The sequence below is a fragment of the Malaclemys terrapin genome, chromosome 2 (genome assembly GCF_027887155.1).
Source record: "Malaclemys terrapin pileata isolate rMalTer1 chromosome 2, rMalTer1.hap1, whole genome shotgun sequence".
NCBI classification, from domain to species: domain Eukaryota; kingdom Metazoa; phylum Chordata; order Testudines; family Emydidae; genus Malaclemys; species Malaclemys terrapin.
Window position 1 is genome coordinate 40,221,034 of NC_071506.1, and position 9,736 is coordinate 40,230,769.

Below are 9,736 nucleotides of genomic sequence, written 5' to 3' on the forward strand. Positions count from 1 at the left end.
CCAGTGCTGCAGCAGCCAGGAGAGGCCAGCTCAGCCCCTGCAGATGGAGTCTTCAGGGCATTTAGCCGCCAAACACTAATAAATCGCTATTGAGTATTTGCAAACTGCCGTTTTTCAAAGGCTTGGCACTTGGGTGAATGGTCACCCCAGGGCCTGTAAAAGGCACATCCCTGACACCAGGGCAGCTGCCATGCCAAATTTCAAGTCCTTTCTCCAAAGCATGGAGATGCTAGAGCTTCTCAACTAAACAGCTGTACAATTTTTTTTTTCAAAACAGGGTAAAACAATGTATTTTTCTCTAAACTCATGCTCAGAAACAGCTGAACCATTTTTGCTGAAGCTTTCAAAACAAATTCAGCCTAAGGCAGACACAGCATGGAAATGATCAGCCCAAATGGTGGAAGTCTGGCATAGTTATAAGTAAACAGGGGGCTAGATTCACAAAGGATCATAGGCATCTAAAGCCAACATTTAGGCACCACTGACATTCACAAAGCCGCCTCTCAGAGTTCTACCTAACCCTGGAGGTGCCTAAAGGCCCCTTGCTGCTTAAGTTTCCCCTGGCAGGCACATGCAAAGTCACAGATATGTGTAACTTTAGCACCTTCATGGCCAAGATGGTGTCTGCTCTGGCCAAGCGAAGGTGTGCGCAGGAATGCAGCAGAGAAAGATTCTTCTACCCCAGGGGCACCTGTTCCAAACCCCCCAGAGTGAACACACAGATACTGGAAGAGTACAATGAATATAGGCAAGGGAAATATTTATTTACAGAGGGATGAATGGAGAAAAGCAACAGGGGGAAGTATAGGGGGACCAGTAAAACAGAGGTGCATTCAACACAAAGCCCCACAGGCCCAATGGTGCCACAGTCTGAAAGGGCAGACACCCAGGAATGTGTCTGCACACAGAGTTCAGGAGTCCTGAGAAAAGTTCCAGTCCAGGGGTGAATCTTAGGTGCTCCTCATCGTCTTCAGCGCCAGTGAACTTTCCCCAACAAACCCCTCCAGTGCCCTCTTCTGCCGCTCTCTGCAAAGCCACACAGAGCAACCACCTCCCCGCTTAACTAGCTAACAGCCTCCCTTCTTATTTCCAATGCAAAGTCACAAGCCCTAGTAATCACAGCCCCAGGCTGCTCTGGGTAGCAGTAATACTGGGTCCAGCTCCTGTTTGTCCTCCTCGGGTGGTTCCTCCCTGGCACAGTGCTCCTCCTGTCCTGGGGTGTCCCTGGTCAGCCGCTCTGTCCCTCCCGGGCTTCAGGCAGGTTCTGGCTACTTCACTCTGTGAGAGCCTGCTTGCAGCAGCCCTTCTATCTGGAGCTCCAGACACACACACACACACACTGTCGCTCACCCGTCTCCCCTCTCTCTGCTCCCCCTAAACCCCAACAGCACTTCCTCCTTCCGGAACAATCAGCACTTCCCCCCTCAGGAAAATGATTTAAAGGGGCCATGCTCTTGAACCCCAAGGGGGTTACATATGTGGATGCCACCCCGTCGTCCCCATTGCTAATGGACTGCTCAGAGCCCTCATTCCCTGCAAGATTCTCAAACTAGGTGTTTCCCCCACTCCTTTCACATGTGGGGCCTGAGCCAGTTGGCATTATTGGAGCACATCTAATCCGCACAAAAGGCAGCTGGGGGAAGGTGGTCAGGACATTTGGGGCTGGCTGATTGGCATTCATGTGTGTGTGTGTCCCAGTTGATTCTAAAGCTCAGTGCTGAGGGCACTCACCTGACCCAGGCTTAAACCCAGGGCTGGATTTACGGACAGGCTACCCAGGAAACTGTCTGGGATGCCAGGCTTTGTGGGGGAGGAGGCACCAGGCTTGGGGTGCTGTTTTGGTTGTTAGCGACAAAAGAGAATAGAATGTTTGAAGTAAAATGTTTCGGGTATTCCATATGCAGCGTCATTTTTCACTAACAGCCTAGAATGTTCTAGATCTTTGTAGGGGTATTCAAATGGAGGGGGTGGGCACCAAAGACGTACCTCACCTGGGACGTCAATTCTGCGGCGGGGGAGCCTTCCGTGCTCCTGGTCTTCGGGGCACTTCGGTGGCGGGTCCCAGAGTAAGTGAAGGACCTGTAGCAGAACCGCCGCCGAAGACCCGGAGCGCGGAAGGACCCCTCCGCTGCCGAATTGCCGCCCCCCCCAAATCCTGGTGCCCTAGGCGACCGCCTAGGTCGCCTCAATGGAAGCGCCGGCCTGCCTCTGCCTAATTTGGAGCAGGGACATGAAGCCACGTGAGTGCCTGAACTACCAGGCAGCAGCCTCTCCTGTGTACCCGTGGAGGTGGTGGTAGCAGTGAGCAAGGACCATTTCAGTCTCTCCAGCTGGAGCTGTGCCACTTCGTATAGATAATTAAATAGTCATTGGAGCAGGGACTTGTGGATCTGGGCCCTAAACCCTATCTCTTTCCTCTGCATTTTACACCTGGCTAGCTTAGGCGGCTCCCCACTCAGCTTGCTGCCTTCTGAGAATCCCTTTCTTAGGCACCTAACTCTCCCCATACAATGCACCGGGAGCTGGGGTGCTTAATTCAGGCAGCGAGTGTCACTGGGTGACAGGGTGCCTAAGAGTTAGGTGTTGCAACTCTCAGCAATGCTAAGTTCTCTTTGTGAATCTAGCGCCTGGTCTTATAACGGAGAGTGTTGAGCAACCTTAACCATAAGCAGTGCTACATGCTCTGCCTATAATTGGCTTATTCACTCATTTGAAATATTTTATGTAAAAGGAAAAGATAAGCAGTAAAATCTGGTAGAGGCTTTGTCTCTGATTAACTGGGTACTGTGTGGCATTTGACTGTATTATTAGCATCCAGCAAATACCTACAGTATTCGCCAGATTCATGTCACACCACTAATTGCTGCAATAGCTGCTTTTTTCTTGTACGCAGCTGTGTAACATGCACAAATACTATTAATAGTGGAGACAATATTTATTCAGCATGCAGTAATAATACTTCCAACATAAAAGAAATAGTTTAAAAATTTCTCAACACAAATCATTGGCCAAACTCCAAACCTTGTTAATTGGCTTTTGATATGCTACTTAATGGCTTTAAACACACCAATCCGTTAACGCAAGCAGATTGCAGTAGTGTCATATGGAGTAACGTTTCTTAACAACCGGTCCTTGGTCTGGCGCTGGTCCCTGAGATCTCCCTGACACAGTTTAGGAAGGCAGCAAGCCGGTCCCTGGTATCAAAAAGGTAGAGAAACATTGATATAGAGGATGGAGTAACCTATGTCTGAAACTCTTACCATAGCATACTGCCATTTAAAATGGGGTCAGATGATCTAAACAAAGAACTAACAAAACAGAGTTGAATTAAAGCACTGCAGAAATGGTTATCAAATTTAAGATTCTGTAATCATAGTTCAACAAATTGTGATGTTAGCAAATCACAGACACCAGAAGAGATACCACCGTTCTGATGTTTTCTGCTGGCTGCATTGTAACAATCAAATGGATGGTTTAATTTGGTAGATGTACTGTGAGCCTTTCAGCCATGTGCCTTTAGAACAAGAGAGGGTTAGCTTATAACAGACAGCCTGGTGCTATAGCACAGAGTACAGACAGAGTCTATAGAAGTCCTGCGAGATACTTACTGTGCTTTAGGAGGGAAATGTGTGTTTGCACTGCGGTCACTTCCTCTTGGCTGAACCCATGTAAAGTGGATGCGCAGCAGCCATAAACCCTGCCCTCTGTCCCTCCTGGCAGCGGCCCTGCATAGAGGGCCTCTTTGGCTCTATGCCAGCCCCTCTAAGAGCCCCTGCAAGGCTGAGGCAAGCCTATATCCTGGCTATTCTCCAGTAGTGCAAGTGCCCACAGGTCCCTCACCAAAGGCTCTTACGTAAATTAAGTTGTCATGGGATAAGAGGGAAGATTCTTTCAAGGATTGAGAACTGGTTAAAAGACAGGGAACAAAGGGTAGGAATTAATGGTAAATTCTCAGAATGGAGAGGGGTAACTAGTTGTGTTCCCCGGGTCAGTCCTCGGACCAATCCTATTCAACTTATTCATAAATGATCTGGAGAAAGGCGTAAACAGAGAGGTGGCAAAGTTTGCAGACGATACTAAACTGCTCAAGTTAGTTAAGACCAAAGCAAACTGTGATAAACTTCAGAAAGATCTCACAATACTAAGTGATTGGGCAACAAAATGGCAAATGTTGTCTTTACATCTTAAATGTAAAGTAATGCACATTGGAAAAAATAACCCCAACTACACATACAATATGATGGGGGCTAATTTAGTGACAACTAATCAGAAAAGAGATCTTGGAGTCATCGTAGATAGTTCTCTGCAAATGTCCACACAGTGTGCAGCAGCAGTCAAAAAAGCAAACAGGATGTTAGGAATCATCAAAAAGGGATAGAGAATAGGACAGAGAATATCTTATTGCCCTTATATAAATCCATGGTACGCCCACATCTTGAATACTGCGTACAGATGTGGTCTCCTCATCTCAAAAAAGATATATTGGCATTAGAAAAGGTTCAGAGAAGGGCAACTAAAATTATTATGGGTTTGGATGGGTCCCATATGAGGAGAGATTAAAGAGGCTAGGACTTTTCAGCTTGAAAAAGAGGAGACTAAGGGGGGATATGATAGAGGTATATAAAATCATGAGTGGTGTGGAGAAAGTGAATAAGGAAAAGTTATTTACTTGTTTCCATAATATAAGAACTAGGGGCCACCAAATGAAATTAATGGGCAGCAGGTTTAAAACAAATAAAAGGCAGTTCTTCTTCACACAATGCACAGTCAACCTGTGGAACTCCTTGCCTGAGGAGGTTGTGAAGGCTAGGACTATAGCAGGGTTTAAAAGAGAACTAGATACATTCATGGAGGTTAAGTCCATTAATGGCTATTAGCCAGGATGGGTAAGGAATGGTGGTCCCTAGCCTCTGTTTATCAGAGGGTGAAGATGGATGGCAGGAGAGAGATCACTTGATCATTACCTGTTAGGTTCACTCCCTCTGGGGCACTTGGTATTGGTCACAGTCGGCAGACAGGATACTGGGCTGGATGGACCTTTGGTCTGACCCAGTATGGCCGTTCTTATGTTCTTAAGGTGCACGGTCCTCTCAGTGTTACTTTGTGCTTCCCCTGACTCTCTTTTACACACCTGTTGTCTCTCATCTTAGATTTGGCTTGCTGGCTCTTTGGGGCAGGCGCCATCTTTTTGGTGGGTGCCTGTACAGCACTTAGTACAATAGGGTCCTGATCGGGGCTCCTAAGCACGACTGCAATATGCATAATTAATATAGTAAGCTTGGGCAGCCCCAGGGTAGGGGGAGAGACAATTTATTCTGTTACACACAGTCTTGATTTACAGTACACTCAAAGCTGTAATGCAAACATCTCTATACACACCAGAAATTACACTAGCTTAATGTAGTTGGACTGAGAGGAGGGGAAGAGACACGGATCTGGGCTGAAGTGGTATATCAACCTTGGCATTCCTCAAGCAGAATTTATAAGGAAAAAGTCAACTCAGCCTGAGGTGTGCCCCTACTAGAATAGGGGTAATAAAGACTCAGGCTCCATTTTAGCCATGGCAGGGAGACACAAGTAATGGAGCAGAGGCAATACATAGGTACAAGTGGTTTTATGAGTACCACTGCCATCGCTCGTCCATATAATCAACATTAGTATTTGGTAGAAGGCAAAAGTGAATAGCTAAGAGAGAGAAGCCAGATAGACCATTATTTCATGGCTCTGTCCACGTGTTACGTAGCACTCACAAGGTACATTTTCCCGTCTACAACTGACAAAAATAGTGATAGTATTTCTCCTGCAGAACACCTGCACTAAACCCAACCTCATAGTGAAATTGTCAGCCAGCTACACACATCCCAGTGCAGTGTTTCCAAAACTGTGGGGGTGAATGGAGAACTACTGTGACCCTAGGCACCCCTGTATTCATACCCTCCATACTACCAGGGGCAGATTAACAAATTTGCTGGCCCTAGGCCGTCAAAAAATTGATGCCCCTCCCCCCCCCTCCGCCAGCTCACCTCCGCTTCCCCGCGGCAAGCCGGGGAAGGAGTGGGAAGAAGGGGAGTTGTGGCGTGCTCGGGGGGATGGCGGCAGCGGAGCAGGGGTGAGCTGGGGCGGGCCGGGGAGCGGTTCCCGGCCCCCCGTTACTCCCCACACCCGCGTACCCTAGCTCACCTCTGGTCCACCTCCTCCGAGCGCGCTGCAACTCGCTTTTCCCTCCCTCCCAGCGCAGCAAGCCTGGGAGGGAGGTGGAAGGAGGGAAGTGCAGCGCACCTGGGGGAGGAGGCGGGCCGGGGATTTGGGGAAGGGGCGGAGTTGGGGAGGGGGCAAGAGCAAATTTGCCGCCCTAGGCCTAGGCCTTGTTGGCCTAGGTGATAATACGCCGCTGCATACTACTGCAATAATATTTGTACAAAATATGCTTTGTGCGGTATCATATGAAAGCTAATAACACTAGTTATTGATATTATTGCCAAATCCATGTGTTAACTTTTTAATGTGAAGTTATTAATTCCCTCTGTATGCTGTCACTAGAACATATGTCTGACCAGACAGCCTCACCTAGGCAAAGGTGATAAACAGGCCTGTCCTAGACAAAGGAATCTGGGTTTACCTCAGTTTATGTATTAGCAGTGAACAAAGCCATCAGGCTAAACCTGAGCCTCAGCATGAGAGACAGAGAATTAACATGGCTCCTGCACCCCAGAGCGACACAGGAGACTTCAAAAGGCCTTCCCAACTTGTAAGCCAAAGGCGATCCTGTGGGGATATAAGGAACACAGAGAGACTATCTTTATCCTTCACCTTATGAGACAAAGGACCCAGGCAATTTCATCTCTGTGATGAATCCTGGCCAGCAAATACTAGAAAGGAGACCGTGGGTGAGAGAAACCACCTTGAACAACAACTGGATCTTGCTAGATTAAGTTTTAGACTTTTAGATGCATGTGTTCACTTCTATTTGTGTGAACATCTCTACCTTTATCATTTTGACTTGTTATCGCTTAATCCCTGCTCTTTTGCTAATCAACCTATTTTACTTTTACTATAAACCAACTCAGGGCTGTGTTTGAAGGGAAGGGTGCACTTATCCCAGTTAAATTAATAAGCTGTGAGGTACTGACTCTTTAATAGAGTAGTGAATTTAATATCTTCTGTGAATGAACAGTGATAGGGGCTATGCATTGCAAAGAAACACCTCTGAGGAGCTTGGGGGCTGGAGTTCACTGGTTGTTACTTGCAAGGCGAGGTCTAGGCCGGGAGAGCCTTGAGGAGTTTGCTGGTGAGGAAGACAGAGTGGTGTGGCAGGGAACTGACACACAGTCTAATCACCAGCAAAACTCACTCTTGTAGAGGCAGAGGGGTAACAGAGTGGCTCACAGCTCTCGGTGTCCCCTGCAGCATGTGACAACTATCCAGTACCCTTCTCACTTGTTCTTTCAGGTTCAGCTTCCATTCAAAAGTGGGAGCTCATCCCCATCTCCAGAAGCTTGGAGGACCACAGAAGATGCACAAACTAAGATGCTAAGAGTGTTTGGTGCCTCAGAAAATGCTGTAAAACGAGAATCTGACTAGAGCTAACACATGCACAGATGCTTCTTTTCAAGTTTAATTATGAATGGTACTAGAGTGCAGATGTCAAGGATTCCATTTGCAATATTCACAAAGGCTTTGCTTTTCTGTTCCTTCTGAGGAGCACTTCAGCTTCTAAAGACAGACAAAGATACTCTCTTTTTTCTTTGTCGGCTGCAGGATCGCAATACAATTACTGGTATCCTAAAATTACTGGCATTAAGCAGAGGTGCAAGAAAGGAAAACAGAAAGACAGAACAACAGAAAGAAAAAAACCAAGTGAAAATTTAAACTTTTCTTTCAGAAAAAGATTTGCAGTTATAATCGGTCCAGCTATTTGAATTCCTCTGAAGGCTCTGCACATTTATCATCATGAATGTCAAAATTTCCATTGGCAACCTTCATTAAGTTTCTCAAAGTCAACCATCAACACCCACACACGTTAGCAGACAGCACAGTATAACCAATAATATAGTCAGTAGGTGTAGTAATCATGCTGTGTTCTTGCTCTTCCCATCACTTTCTATATATATTTGTAAAACAGATATAAAATACATCTAGGAAAGAGTCGGTCTTGCTTCTCTCTGCACATATCATACAAAGATGACGTGTCTCCAAAAGGAGCATTCTGAAACAGACAAGTGTACCATCTCTGCTATGTTAGCACTGCTACATCCTCCCTATAGTTGCAAGGGTTCCTCCACCCACCCAAACCATCCCTTATGAAATTATTAAGTATAATAGTTTGCCACAGAGAACAAGAATTCACTTTATTATTGAGCATTTTGCTATAGGTGACTGTGTGAGCACATACGGACGCGGTCAGTCATGACAATTACACCTGAGTCTCACCATGGTACAAATGTCAAACCATTTCATAAACTGACTTCCTACTCTGCTGTTAGCTGTCCCTGTGTTCCACCTCTCCCAAAGACATGGCTTCAGTAGTAACCATGTACTTCAAAGGAGTAGAAGCACAAGGAGACTAAACACTGAACAGAATGGCCTAAACAAAGCCTGCCCATTTGTAAGGGGATCCTCTGGAGGTTTTATTGCTGCTGGCTTTGGAAGCCTGCACAGCGAGATAGAACTACAGAGCTTTCAAACACTTAGTCTGATTTTCAGACGTGGCGAGTGGCCCCCATCCCCTGTTGATTTCAGTGGGAACTGGGAGTTTTCAGCATTCTGCAAGTAATGACTGTTCCCTGCCCACCTTCTGTGCGTCTTGAGTAAATGTGTGGCTTCATCTCAACTGCCTCCAGATAAATGTCATTAAAGCAGAAGTGTTCCTCTGCCCATCCTCAGACACAGCTCAGTTGCCTCACGCTCCCTCCTCAGCTCAGGCTTTCCATTAACTCCACTGTCTGATCCTTGCTGTTGTCTTTAGGCCTGAACTTTGCTTCTCCTACATATCTGCCAATCAGCACATTGTGTATGCTGCTGCCTCCATTCCACCTCTCTGAAATTCTCAGCCACACCCAAATCTCTACTCTCGATTCATTACAGTATTCAGCTTAAAACTGTCCTCCCACAGTGTCCCACCTGTTTTCTAGCAGCATGCCTGTCTCACAGAGCTCCCGCTTTCCCCCTCATCTAGCACTGGTCTCCACTCTGCTCCACCATATATTCTTTTCATTCGTGTTGCAAGAACCTTCTGCTTTGCAGCTCCTTAATTAGACTAGACATTCTGTATTGCTCAGCTTTCTCGGTTCACATTTCATTGGAAGATCCCTCTTTTCTTCTTAGGTTATAGATAGTAATTTCTCCCTTCAGCTATTTTTTTTAAATGTAACCTTGTAGCTATTATTTACTTGGGAAATACTTTGTATGAAAAAGCTATAATGGGCACAGAAGTTAAGATTGGAAAGGGGTTTCTATTATAACCTCATTTTCATTCATCATAATTTTAAGAAACTGTCACCTTTTGAGTTCAGATTTTCCAGGCCTGGAAGCTGCTTGAAGCTGTATGTTTTTTTGTTTTCTTGGAAAGTTTGAGCAACAGAATTTCAGCCATTATTGAGTGAGATGAGAGTGAAAAAAAATTCTTTCCCCAGTATAAAAAAAAAATCTTTGTAATTCCTCCCACCCACACCCAATCAACCCTTCAGCCTAAATTGCTGAGATTTGAACATTGGCATTTGCCATGGAAACAGCCCTC